This window comes from Stylophora pistillata, chromosome 2 (genome assembly GCF_964205215.1).
Source record: "Stylophora pistillata chromosome 2, jaStyPist1.2, whole genome shotgun sequence".
NCBI classification, from domain to species: domain Eukaryota; kingdom Metazoa; phylum Cnidaria; class Anthozoa; order Scleractinia; family Pocilloporidae; genus Stylophora; species Stylophora pistillata.
In genome coordinates, this window is record NC_142520.1 from 47390120 (window position 1) to 47404812 (window position 14693).

At 39.8% G+C, this 14693-nt stretch overlaps 1 protein-coding gene across 1 annotated transcript in view; it reads right to left on the minus strand.

The window, feature by feature from the left end:
- LOC111345368 (uncharacterized) overlaps window positions 1-14693 on the minus strand; it is a 234642-nt gene that overhangs the window by 54145 nt on the left and 165804 nt on the right. The gene's annotated exons all lie outside the window — the stretch shown is intronic.

The window sequence follows — 14693 nt, forward strand, 5'->3', positions numbered from 1 at the left end:
TACTCCTATGTTTCATGAAAATTGTTACTGCACTTGATGATAAACTGGGCACTGTAAGTATATGTCGCAAGAGACAATAGCATTCTGGTTGGTGACCTGATCTTTAGTGCTGACTTCGCCTTTATCCTCTATTTCCGGTCTATTGGTTCTTCTGCTCTTTCGCGATTGACTGCCTTTCATGCTGACTTAACTTAAGACTCATCTTGTAGCTGGTGTGTTTGACTTGTGATGTGATCAACGAGGGTTTGTCACTGACGGATGAAGCGTACTCCCGACTTACTTCCCGGCTTGGATGGCACAGGCCTCCCAGGCGGAGTGGGATCTAATAGATGTCCCTATCTAAGTGATAACACCAGTGTTCAGTTATCACAAAATAAGCACCTGAGATATTGCATTCTCCAGTGGCTTTAGTAGATCCAGGCTGTCGGGCAGTGTTCGGTGGCCTGAGGGAAATCTGCGAATTCAACTACTTCACTGACCCAATCAGACACCTTCTCGCTAACTTATTTCTCTAGACACTCACGTGAGCTTATTGCCGCGCCGTTCCCTTGTAATGTCAACGTTAGTTTCCTTAAATACCTCTTACACACCTTTTTTCTTGTATGGCTTTGCGATAATCCAGCAGTCGTTTGGAAAGTAGCCAAACTCTAGACCCAAGATATCCACTATGCCACACTATATTTTGATTTCTATGGTAGAGCCTTCCACACCTGCATCGTCGGCGAACCAGCACTCCTTTACTGTGGATGCCTTCTGTAGACTCGTGATCAGAGGCTGGCTGCTAAGAGCCTTAACCGACGGTGATAAGTTAATAGTAGTTAAAATGTTTACTAGTACTTCTCTTTTTTGTGGTTTTGTAATCGGTCCTTTAAGCATCATTACGCGTATATAAAATCTGAGTTCGCCTCTTTTTGAAGTAGTTCTCCCATTGATTTCGAGTGGCCCTATCAATTTTGTACTAAACATGACGAATGGCTGAATCGTACTGAACTAAATAAAGACTTCATAACATTTTGATGCCCTTCTTTTGCAAGTTTATCAAGCAAGCAAGTACGTTTGACTTCCATAGCACAAAGATGCAACAACAGGTAAATTAAGGAGTGCCCTACGGGTTATTGACCTAACCCTGTTTCGATTTGTTGTATGGAGTTTAGAGATCGATGCTGTGTGATGTCACTTCACTTATCGATTACTCTCTAACATAGGAAAACTTGTAAAAGACTAGAGTTAAGAGTATAGTATTTGACAAGAAGAGAAAAAAAAAACCAAAGGAAATTGTGGTCCAATGAAATTCCATTGACAAATTTCCTTCACGAATAGTCTTTGATCAGTAATGTCCATAGCGACCGTCCCGCTCCCGGCCGCCACCCGCCGCCCCCCCCCCCCCTTGAATGGGAGGGGCGGCGGGTGGCGGCGGGGGACAAGTATTGCATCGTACGCATTTGAGATTTCTGGGTTGGTCATCAGTTTAAAGTGAATCTCTGACCAAAAAGTTGCCTATGATTTTGTCGTGTTTGAGTATAATAAGTGGAGGTTGCGAAAAAATAGTGCCAGACCCTTGATTTTTTTGAAGTCATTCAAACAATAATGGTTTAACTGCGTGTTTGTGGGGATAAAATTTGAGAGTGCATGGAATGCGTTAGGTGAATTCTTCTTATGTGACGTTTGAAATGCTGACTGTCGATCAATAAGTTGGGCGCACTGATGGCCCGCTTAAATAACAGAAACTGGATAACCACTTTTTTCGAAAAACTGGCACATTGCCTCTGATCTTTCGAAAAAGTCAGAGTCTTTACATAAAAGACGAGGTACTGTCAGCCACACCAATGTTCCTTTTCAGCTTTCAGGTCGAATACTCGCAACGTGCAGAATGTTGCGACACAGCCGGGTACTTTTTTTAAGCCCATCAGCGGTCAACTTGAAGGTCCTCCGAGAAAAGAGAGTGACTCAATCAGTACTCAGTGGGGAAGCTAATCTTCAGGTTGTATAATCCGATGAACCATTTGCGAAACTTCACAGTCAGTGTATAAAAAAGTTTTCCTATGTTTCATGCAAACTGTTAATTCCTACTTGATAAAATGGGCACTGTAAGTACATGTCGCAAGCAGCATTCTGCGCGGTTGCGTGATGTCTTGAGGTATTCTCGCCCTAATCATCTCTGGCATGTCTTTGAGTTCTTCTGCTCTCTCGCGATTGACTGCGTTTTCTGCCAACTGAGCTAAAGACGTCTTGTGGGTAGCTAGTGTGTTTGATATGTGACATGCCTAGCGAAGAGCGTTGTCACTTTGATGAAACGCACTACCGACTTGCTTCCCGGCCTGGATTTCCATGGGACAGGCCTTCCAGATGGACTGAGATCGCAAGGATGTCCGTATCTAGCTTATTACACCTGTGTTCCGTTATAACAGATATAAGTACATGAGATATTGCATTTTTCAGTGGTATTAATAGATCCTATCTGTCAGGCAGTGTTCCTAGGTACTAGGTCGCCGATGTGAAAGCGACAGAACGTGCCTGTAGCTGTGTCTGAGGAAACTTTGCCAGTTGAGCTACTTTACTGACCCAATCAGACACTTTCACTGAAGAATTCCTCTAGATACTCTCGTAAGCCTGTTGCCGCGCCCAGATTTCTCTTCGCCTTAAATGTTATTTTAATGCTCCTTTCCTTAAATACTTCTTTCACACTTTCTTTCTTGTCCAGTTTTGCGATAATCAAGTAGTTGTCTTTTGGAGGGTAGCAAAAATCTGGACCCATGGTACTTAGCATGCCCCACCCACATTATTGGCGGACCAGCACTGCTTTACTGTGGACGCCTTCTGTAGACATACCATCGGAGGCTGGATGCTAAGAGCACATAGAGTCATAGCAATCGGATCTTCATGTGATTTTCCTGCCTTCTGCTGACACGATTTCTTTGTCATCGGTGATAAGTTAAGAGTAGTTACAATGTTTATTTCTGTTTCAACTGGCTTCGTAATTGGTCTTTTAAGCAGGATTAAATGCATAGAAAATCTGGGTGTGCTTGTAAACCCTGTACTCTTTTAGAACCTTAAAACCAGTCACATTGAGACAACATTTTGACGCAACAAGCTACAATAAATTAGTAACCCACGCACTCTAAATATGACCAGACTGTGTCTTGATTTTTTTTTAATGCAAATCTTCTCTTACGACCTATATTACTTACAATACATAAACTGCATTACAACACATTACCCACAATATATCAATTACGATACATTACTCACCATGAGCTGCTTGCAGTGAAATTCTACAACTATTATCCTATATACAATGCTAACATTAAACGAATTCTACATGATTACTTATATTATTAACAGGTTCATTAATGTAAATATGTTTCAAAAATTTTGCAAGGAATACTTGGAAAAAGTAATGGAATGTTCATCAAATATTTTCATTGTTCTTTTTTTTGAGAAAGATATCTAATTCACTCCTTTTATTAGCTATTTCCATTGATACTCTTGGGATTTTCGATGTTTCATTTTGCTTAGGAAACACTGAATGATGCTCTCAACAAACTCCTCTTGCTTTCATAAACGGTTTTCCTACCCGTTTGAATTATGGTATTCAAAATATGTTATATATCCTTTGATATACAGCCCAACGACTGACTTTCCAAATAGAATATTTTCATCGTTAAAACTATAATTTGAATCAAGCGTGCACGTGGAGCTTCAATTCACAATTTCATCCTAGAACTTAGACAAGGAGATGCATTGTACATACAAATGCCTGAGGAATTCATCATAACTGTTCCAAAAGATGCCTAAACACCAGGGTCTAGAGACAGTTTGTGCAGATTATAATTTTCATTTAGAACTCTAAATTGGAATTCTCTTAATTTGGTATCTAACTTGCGCTGATATAGAATGACGCGAAAGTCTTTCCAAGGTATATTTGTTTTAATCAAAAAAATTGGCTCCGTCTCTTTTGTGCCGAGGGAGTGCAACCGGAAGTGCTTTCATCATTTTCACATCGCTTTTGAAGCTCGATCGCCTTTGGAAATCTAAAAAAAATTGGTAGAATCAAAGTCTTTACTTTTGCGAAAAAGCATTAGTCCATTTACCTATTTAATAGCTAGTGATAACTTTAAGGGGCCACCGTGGATTAAGTCTATGAGGAGTTTGAATAACTTTAACTCCCGTTAATTATAGATAAGATACATTTGAACAAATAGGGGAAAATACAAGTGTAGATATACCTATAATAAATAAAGCTAAGGTGGGATATGATCTCCGTTCAAGTAGAACTTTTCCGGTTCGGAGCGGCCATTTTCTCTTGCCCTCTTTAGTTTCTTTAATTGATGACGACGGCACTCTACGATATCGTTTTCCTGAATTGCAAAAGGCGTTTTCTTTCTATGCCTGCTTCAAATTTCTCTGGCGTTCGGTAAAGCGGAGAAAGGGAGTTAGAGTTGGGCTTAGGTTCTGACGGCTTTGGGGTACTTTTCCATTTGATGTGCAGCCGTTGCAATTGAATTTCCGCGCGTCCGCTATTTCCTTTTATGATGGAACTGATCATTTCTTCGGTGTTCTCCTTTGTGCCTTTTTGCTTCTTGGTAAACCAGCTTGTTTGCGTAGTGATAATACTTCTTCAGTTGATTTGTGTTTTGAATGGGTGTTGATGTCCTCCTTAAGAAATTTCACACCTTTGTTAATTTCTTGGATAAATCTGCTATTGTCTTCTTCTATTTTCTTAAGCCATTCTCGAGCTTCGTCGATTGTGTCAAGACTTTTTAGGCGGGTTACTACTTTACTGTGTGGTGATATAACGCTTTCTCGTCCTCACTCTTGCTCACCATGTCGAAGCTTTTAGCGTAGGTGCCTTCCTTCACTTCAAACAAACGTCTTTTAGTTTCTTTTATTCTGGAGATGCACTATCTTTACTAGAACACCTTTCTCTCCTCGCCTTTCTATTGATTGGCTTGCGCATATATCAAAATAAATTCCAATAATTTTTGGTGGAGCGTTAACATGTACGTCTACATCCTCTGGCTACTAGCACCAATCTCCCAGTCTCGCATGGATGCACTGAAGTGTTTTGTCTTGTCACACAGTGGGTTAAGACCTTGTGATGTTTTGTCATTGATGGCCTATTATTTACCTTCCGGCGTGACTAACAAACTTATTTTGACAGGTAGATTTAAAATTGAGGACGATTAAGCGAGGAAACGACACGTCCTACTCTTTGGGAAGCAAAACTAGTTCTCTACTGTCCACTCCTCTCCTCCCTCCCTCCTCGATTTTCTCACCAGTAATGCTCCAAAGGAAATTAGGCTATATCTTAGTTATTAATGATTAAACTTATTTTATGAAGATAAATCATCTTCATGTGTATAAACTATTTTTTTAAAACTAAACTAGTAAGCAGCACTTCTGCTAAGAGTAGTTGTTAAACTTCTCTATTCTCCGACGCGTTTCGTCTGTCGTAGACTTCTTCAAGGAGTTTTACAAGTATCACTGAGCGCTTGTATTTATAAGCCGAAGTTAGCCGATCTGTTACGTGGAACGAATGACCATAGAAGCCTGGCTGGGCTTACGCACAGGAACAGGCCAAATTGTGAATAATTTAAAATGTGTAAGGCAAGGTGAATTTATATTTTGCGGGCCACGGTTTTAGCTAAAACTCCCGGAAGAAGTCCACGACAGTTAGACGAAACGCGTCAAAGAATAGAGAAGTTTTACAACTACTCTTCTCAGTTGAAAAAAATTAAAAAATAGTCCTTCTACGTGTAAGACGAAACACAAGCTAAGCTGACGGGTCTATTAAGACTGATGTATCAAACAATAATACAAACTTGAGACTTTGGCCACAAAGTTTAACCAGTGTAAAGCTTTTACTGTTACAACTATCCCTGAAATTATATATTTATCTTTTCTCGTCTTTCTTTTCCAAAGTCAGTGGGATTAAAACTAGGAACTTACAGATATTCTAGTTTGATATTGTTATTGAATATGTCTTTAGTCAAGTCCTCCAACAGGTTGTTGTCCAATCGCCTGTCAACAAATGACGACAGTTAATAGGTGTAACAAGTATTCAGCGCTAGCTGCTTTATTATTCCTAAAGCGTGATCATTATCATCAATACTATCATGTATCTAGAAATTTTTTTGGTAAGAAGCAATCAAAATATTTCGAAATCTTGCTCTTCGTTCGTGGATGTCTGTTAAAACTTTAATCCATAATCTCTTCGATTACATCCTTCTTATAAGGGTTCCCCAAAAATTTGTTTGACTCCCTCTCTACCATTTATTACTAATTAGCTCTAGGACTGCTTAGGAACAGGGTCATTTCCCATGGTCACCCGCAAAATAAAAGAACCACAAATAGAGTTTTATTTCACTACTTTCGAACCCCAGCAATCTTTGTAGAGAGTTTTCTGAGCTTTAAAGCTGTCAACGTTTCACTTAGATATCATTGGGTCACTAGCACTGGTAAAGAACAACCGTAGCTGCAGCCTAAATTGGCTGTAGTATGAATACTATTATCGCGAACACAGAACTTTGTCTTACCGAGGATCTTATTAAAGGGTTTGGAGACCTATGAAACAGCTCCATAAAAATTTTAGGAACATTTGTGGACTAAACAACGAGTGCTTCCATTTTTCTCTACAGCATTTTCTCGTCTTTTGCCTATTGAGAGTCTCAGAAAATCAGGGTTTCATCATTTTGTTCTCTTGCGGTTTTCGAGCCCCAGACGACAAAAATTTCCCGAGGTAATTTACTTAGGCAAAAATTGGTCACACTTGCAAATTTGAGTTTCCCTAGGGAAACTGTCAACAAGTCAAGATTCCCTAGGACAAAACCCTGTAGTGTGACCACAGCTAATATTGCGTTTACGATCCTCCACTGTCGAGTTACCAGTCTGAAAGAGGTTATGTTTGCGCCTTTTGAGTCAGTCGACTTGTGCACAATCGTTTTCCTTTGTGTATACAGTGAGTAATTACCAGATCTATCTATCATTCTTTTGTCATTGATGTTGTCACACGAGATCTCGGAATTTCTGTTCCTTGGCCCCTGACTTTAGCCGCAAATATAGAATTCACGAGCGCTGTCGCAATTTTAACGTTATAGTACTTCTACTATATAAAATCATTTTTGGTACTACCGTACAAAACAACTCAGGTGTCTCGTTAACACAGACCTCGAAAACGCAGAAGGCAGACCGCAGACCGCAGACCGTACAGCTCGAAAAACGTGTACACAATGTGTAATTACAAGATTTATCTCTCTTCCCTTTGTTATCAAACGAAATCTCGGAATGCGTCGCGAAACTGAAACTAATTTCATTGACAGTGAGATAACAGATAAAAATAGACATAAAGTAGGATAAATTGAGTTAACAAAATAAAATAACTAGAAGAAAGAACAGTTAAATTAATGAATTAATGAATAGGGTTGTATAAAATTTATGTATTATTATATTTAATATTTTAAATGGTTATTTTTATTATTAAGTATTAACCACACCCACGACTTTTACCCACACCCACACCCACACCCACACCCACACCCACGACCCACGACTTGTACCCACGACCCACGACCCACGACCATTAGTCAAACTCGTTATCAAACGAGATCACGGAATGCGTAAGCGAAACTGCTATGGAAACATTGAAGTTGAATTGTTATTGAAAATATCGCGTTTACGATCCTCCACTGTCGAGCCGGAGCAGTCTTGCAGAGGTTATGTGTGTGACTTTTGAGTCAGTCGACTTGTGCACAATCAGTTTTCCTTTGTGTTTACAGTGTGTAATTACCAGATTTATCAATCCTTCTTTTGTCATCGATGTTATCAGACGAGATCTCGCAATTTCTGTTCCTTGGACCCTGACTTTAGCCGCAAATATAGAATTCACGAGCGCTATCGCATTTTTAACGTTATAGTACTTCTACTATATGAAATCATTTTTGGTACAATCGTACAAAGCAACTCAGGTGTCTCGTTAACACAGACCTCGAAAACGCAGAACGCAGACCGCACAGCTCCAAAAACGCGTACACAGTGTGTAATTACAAGATTTATCTCTCTTCCCTTTGTTATCAAACGAGATCTCGGAATGCGTCGCGAAACTGAAACTAATTTCATTGACAGTGTGATAACAGATAAAAATAGACGTAAAGTAGGGTAAATTGAATAAACAAAATAAAATAACTAGAAGAAAGAACAGTTAAATTAATGAATGACAGGGTTGTATAAAATCTATGTATTATTATATTTAATATTTTAAATGGTTATTTTTATTATTAAGTATTAACCACATCCACGACTTTTACCCACACCCACACCCACACCCACACCCACGACCCACGACTTGTACCCACGACCCACGACCATTAGTCAAACTCCGGGTGAGGACCCAGCAAAGTAATGGGAGATCATTTTGTCTTAGTGAGGAAGTTGTCTAAAGAGAATGAAGAGAGCGCTGGATGTTCAGAGCATCGCCTAGTGCCTTGTATCGAGACTTCAAGGGATCTTAGTCACTTTATTACAACTTATCCCAGCGGTTTTGTTTATTAATTCAAACTAGGGTTTTTTAGACTACTTTTGTCGAAAGTTACTGACATTTAGCCTGTTATGTAAATCTTTGTCTACACTCTTCATTAGATTTTTTATAGTATGTCTGTATTCACGGTACGTAACGGTTTACAATTCATCCTTGAAGATTTTGCTTTGTTATAAACGGCATTCAAACCTGATAAATCTATCTTCTATATTTTCTTGTGTACACTGAAAAAGTATTCACAGCTCTTGGGATATTTCATGACGGTAAAAATGCTTAGGAGCGTTGCATATCTAATATTTATCTTGTGCGAAAGAAGTTGTGATCTTATCGCCTAATTCAAAATTGTAGCCTTCTTTCAAAAGTGATGATCATAACCTCTGCCAAAAGGGGATTACGGTTTTTCTGGAGAGGAATGCAAGACAGCTCTATTGAGGGCTTCGTGAAAAGGATATCGTTTCTCAGTCCACTTCTTGTCCCTTCAATTTGCTTTGAACATAAAAGTAACCGATTTGCTGCACGACAATATCCTCCCCTAAGGAGGATTGTTGGTGTTAGAGGCTAGCATTTTGACTTTTATACCACAAATTTGCAAAAGTGATAAATTAATGACTACTGCACCGTACTTATGTTCGATTTATTGCACTGCGTTGGAGATCAATGCTATTCTATGCTTCGCTTTATTTTTTTTTTTTAAATAGGCAGACAATACAGTTTTTGAGCAAGGAAACTTACCACAGAAAAAGTTATAGTATGAGTCCACGGAATCCGGAGGTGTACTCTAGCAAGTTTTCTTGTATAAATTTCCTTCAGAAGCCTTTTTTTAGATAGTGTATATAGCGAGCTGGGGGTCCAAGAGTGCATGTGAACTATCAAAAACACCTCTAGACTTAAAGCCTTAAATCTGAAATTTCACTCTGTTGTCTGGACGTGAAATTAAGTATTCACTGCATTGATAGAGACTCTCCTCGGTGCTCTTGAACATCGAGTCAGCATGCACTTGCCAGCATAAGGGTTCAATGAACAAACTCATAGTACTGTACCAAAGTTCGTTTTGTGCGTTTTCGATGGCCATTATCGAATTTGCTTTGTAAAATGGCAATTTTAGATGCTCTGAAGAAAGGAAGCTGATCTAGAGCGTGAATAATCTGATGAACTATTCGCGAAACTACAGAGTCAACATATGGAAAAGTTACTCCTGTCTTTCATGCAAATTGGTATTGCGCTCGATGATAAACTGGGCGCTGTAAGTATATTTCGCGAGAGACAGTAACATTCTGGCCGGGGGCCTGTTCTCTGGTGGTTCCCTCGCACTAATCTTCTCTGTCCTGCTTATGAGTTCTTCTGCTCTTTCGCGATTGACAGCGTTTTGTGCCAACTTACTAATAACTCGTCTTGTAGCTGGTGTGTTTGAGATGTGGTATGCTTAACGAGGGGCGCTGTCACTTTGACTAGTGAAACTTACTTCTGACTTGCTTCCCGTCTTAGGTTTCCATGGCACAGGCCTCCCAGGCGGACTGGGAGCACAAAGATGTTCTTATTTAAGTGATTACACCTGTGTTCAGTTATTGCAGAATAAGCACCTGAGATATTTCATTCTCCAGTGGCTCTAGTAGATCCTGCCTGTCGGGCAGTGTTCTTAGGAGGTAAGTCACCAATCAGGCAACTTCTCACTAACTTATTTCTTGTGTACCTTTGCGATAATCCAGCAGTTCCTGTCATTTGAAACGGAACAAGAGCCATAATTGGGACTCTTGACGGATCCAAGATCTAGACCCCAGGCTACTCAACGTGCCCCACCCTCTCTTGATTTCTGTTGCAGAGCCTGCCCCATCCGTATCGTCGGCGAGCCGGGACCGCTTTACCATGGACACCTTCTTTAGACCTGCGATTAAAGGCTAGATGCTAAGAGTGTAAAGAGCCATAGCGATCGGATCTGCTTGTGGTCCTTTCTGCCGACAGGATCACTTTACCGTCGGTGATAAGTTAATTGTAGTTACAGGGAAGGATAAGAACTGGTCAGGACTTGATTCGAGGAACAAGGGCGGCGTCGCTGTTTACGTCAAGAAAAACCTATCTGTTGTGGATGTTTATCTCTCAAGGCTTTAGGAATTAATTTGCATAACTATCTGCTTCCTACGGGGCATAGATTTTTTGTGTGCGGAGTCTATCAACCGCCTAAACATAGTTATGCAGAGAACGATATGTATAATTCGCGTATAGAGGGTGGGAATTGCACATCTGTGCTCCAAGCTATCCAGCACCAGATTTGCAAATACCTAGATGATAATAACTGTAAACCTGTGCGGTGAAACATAATCTCTTGTCCACAAAGCTTAAACAATTACGTGTATCTCTCTATCTTGTTAATTGGTATCACAGTTTCTTATCCGGTAGACAGCAACGCATTTTGTCTGGTAAATATCATTCTAGGTGGAAAGCCATCAATAAGGGTACTACACAAGATAGTATTAGTGGCTCCCATCTCTTTAATATTTTTTTAACGATCTTGAAACTACATATGATGGATTCTCTGCGTTATTCAAATATGCTTATGATTCGACAATTGTTACACCGGTACTAGGCAATACTTATACCTCTGTAGCCTTATTAAATGTGTTTTTGAATTGGTCACCAGATAATCGTATCTCATGTAATCCTAGTAAATGCAAAGAGCTTGTAATTAGAAAAAAATCGAGCAAGGACACCTATAATCCAGTCAATTGCATTTCAGAACGTAATCAATTGTGCTTACCCGGAGTCACACGTCAGAGTGATTGTAAGTTTAGTTCTCATGTTAAGGTCAAACTAGTTAAGGCTAACAAGTGCCTCCATATGTTAAGAACTTTGAAAAAGGAACAATATGACCAGAATGAAATAGATCTCCTTTTTAAGTATTACCTAATTTAACACAGAACGATTCATGAACACATTTGTAAATAGACTAATTTGTGAACACAACCTGTTATAGTTACATCATTTAATTTTGGCCATAGTATATTACTGTAAATTTTCATTACACAGTTTTTCGTTTATGTAACATAGGATATGTATCTTTTATTGCACGACTCGGGCAGTCAGAGGGCCAAAAACTAAAATCAACCAATCAAAATGCTTTATTGCCGGTCCAATATTCTCTAAGTATTGGACCGGGCCCTGTCCCGAATGGTCCCGAATGATACCGTACTTGTGTCCCTTTGAACTTCAGTCGTATAATAAATCTCTCAAAAAAGAAACAACAACTTTGAGTTTAAATTTACAAGACATGTTTCGACATTCTCATGTCATCTTCAGTTGCAAATGAGCATTTAACTGTTGTATATTTGAATTTAAATTAAGGTACGCTACAAACTACGTGTCAGGGCTTACGTTACATTTGAATGTTTAAAGCGCGAAAGATGTAAATAGCGCGCGCTTGACTAGATCAAAAAATAAATAGATAAATAAAAAAAATAGATGTAATAATAATAAAAATAAATTAAAAGACCAAGGAACAACATAATTAAAAGGAAAGAGACAATTCTAGATGTTTCAATTGCTGATTGAGGATAGGTTTTTCCCACTTAATATGCAATGCATCGTTGATCTTAATTTGTTATTTTGAAGCGACAGAATCTAAGATCGTGAAACATTCAGTATCACAAGAGTCAAGACAGGCCCGTGATGATTGCAGGTGTTTGTAAATATGCGAAGTTTTGTCCGACAAGAGGTGCTCACGAACTCGTGTACAAATGTGGCGAGTGGTCTCACCAATATAACTGACATTACAGCCAGGATGTCGAAACATGCCTTGTAAATCTAAACTCAAAGTTGTTGTTTCTTTTTTGAGAGTTATTGTCACTCTGCTGTCTTTACGTTCTTTTTATAATAAATCTGTTATTAACCAAGCTTGCTCGGGACCGTACTGGAAGAATATCGGCCCTCGGTCTTTTTTGCACGGACCGAGCGCAGCGAGGTCCGTACTGTCAAGACCTCGGGCCGATATTCTCCCAGTACTGCCCTCGCGCTTGGTTAATAAGATATATTTATCTTACGGTTAATTACAGACAATGTTTACTTCTGTTTTTATTGGCTTTGTAATCGGTCCTTTAAGCATCATTACGCGCCTATAAAATCTGAGTTCGCCTGTTTTTTAAAGTAGTTTTCCTATTGATTTTGAGTAGCCTTTTCAACCCTTTACTAAATATGAAGGAATGGCTTAGTCGTATTGAACTAACTAAATAATTCATAACATTTTGATACCTTTCTTTTGCAAGTTAAACACCGTAGGCGTTACGAGCAGGTACTTTTGACTTCCATACCGCAAAGATAAAAGAATAGTTAAATTGAGGAGTGCCTCACTGTTTATTGACCTGACCCTGTTTCGATTTGTTGTATGGAGTTTAGAGAATATCACTTCATAGTATGGACTACTTTCTTTGGTTTTTACTACATTTTCTTTTCAAAAAAACTTTGACGGTTTTTGACCAAGGAAGTTTTAAGTGGGAAAAATTGTAAAAGGCTAGATTTTGGAGTGTAGTATTTGACAAGTAGAGTTAAAAAAAAAAAACTATGAAACGAAATTCTGGTCCATTAAAGTTTCAATGACAAATTTCTTTCACAAGTACTCTTTGATAACGTCCATGGCGAGCAAAATTTAATTATATATTTATATATACGAGAATGGCATGTGGTGTTCAACAGAAGTGAGGACAGGAATCGCGCAGGAGCATGGGGTCCAGAGGTGGCATTGGACCTAACTTCGCTCCCTCTCTCTCCCCACCCTCCTCCCTCCACTTGCTTCAACCGTTGTACTTGCTGGGAAAAAATAAAATCCCCGTCTACGTAACAGAATATTTCTACTTCATGGCTGATTTCATTTGGGCCTAAGACGTTGCTTCTCATATTTAACTGGTACTCTTACCAATGCGCGATGGATTTGACCCGTTCCTTACACAAATAACACAGACTCTAAACTTACAGCCCCCACAGCTGGGTATTGTTACTGAAAATACCTGATGGTAATTTCTCCAACTGGTTATTGTTTAACGACCTAACAAAAGTAACATAAAGGGGTATTGATTAAATTGCGCTTGTCAAGATGGTGCAGAAACTGTGTCTGCTCGAAAATGACGTAAGTCATATATGGAGAGCTAAGATAGGATTACGAACATTAATCCGGGACAAAAACAATTGAGACTTATTCTTGTGTGTGTACGTGTAAAGCGCTTAAAGGCAGCTGAATGCTTTACACATGCCTTTTCTCCCTTCTCCCATTACTTACTGCTGCAATAAATAGGCCTCGATGTTAACACTTTCCAAAATATTTTGCGTTTTTCCAAAATAGCTTTTTTAATCACAAAGCTGTAGCTTTTGTCGGCACGCTTTTAGAAATCATTTAAAATATCGAGTTTTCACGGACAAAATTTTAAAAGTAATTAAGATATTTATTTCTGCAATGTGGAGTACGTCCGATAAAAAAGTAGTTCAATATGTCAGTAATTTCGGTTGAGTAGTGTAGTTTACATTTCTACTGCCCACATAAATGGGTGGTGCAGACACTCTGCAGCCCCCTTTGTGACCACATGCCGCAAAAATCCTGCAGCCATCTTTGTGACAGCATGCCACAGAAATTGTGCAGCCCCCTTTGTGACCGCATGCCGCAGAAATTCTGCAGCCCCCTTTGTGACCGCATCCCGCAGAAATTCTGCAGCCCCCATTGTGACCGCATGCCGCAGAAATTCTGCAGCCCTCTTTGTGACCGCATGCCGCAGAAATTCTGCAGCCCCCTTTGTGACCACACGCCGCAGAAATTCTGCAACCCCCTTTGTGACCGCATGCCGCAGAAATTCTGCAGCCCTCTTTGTGACCGCATGCCGCAGAAATTCTGCAGCCCCCTTTGTGACCACACGCCACAGAAATTCTGCAACCCCCTTTGTGACCGCATGCTGCAGAAATTCTGCAGCCCTCTTTGTGACCGCATGCCACAGAAATTGTGTAGCCCCCTTTGTGACCACATGCCACAGAAATTCTGCAGCCTCATTTGTGACCGCATGCCGCAAAAATTCTGCAGCCCCCTTCGTGACCCCACGCCACAGAAATTCTGCAACCCCCTTTGTGACCGCATGCCGCAGAAATTCTGCAGCCCTCTTTGTGACCGCATGCCGCAGAAATTGTGTAGCCC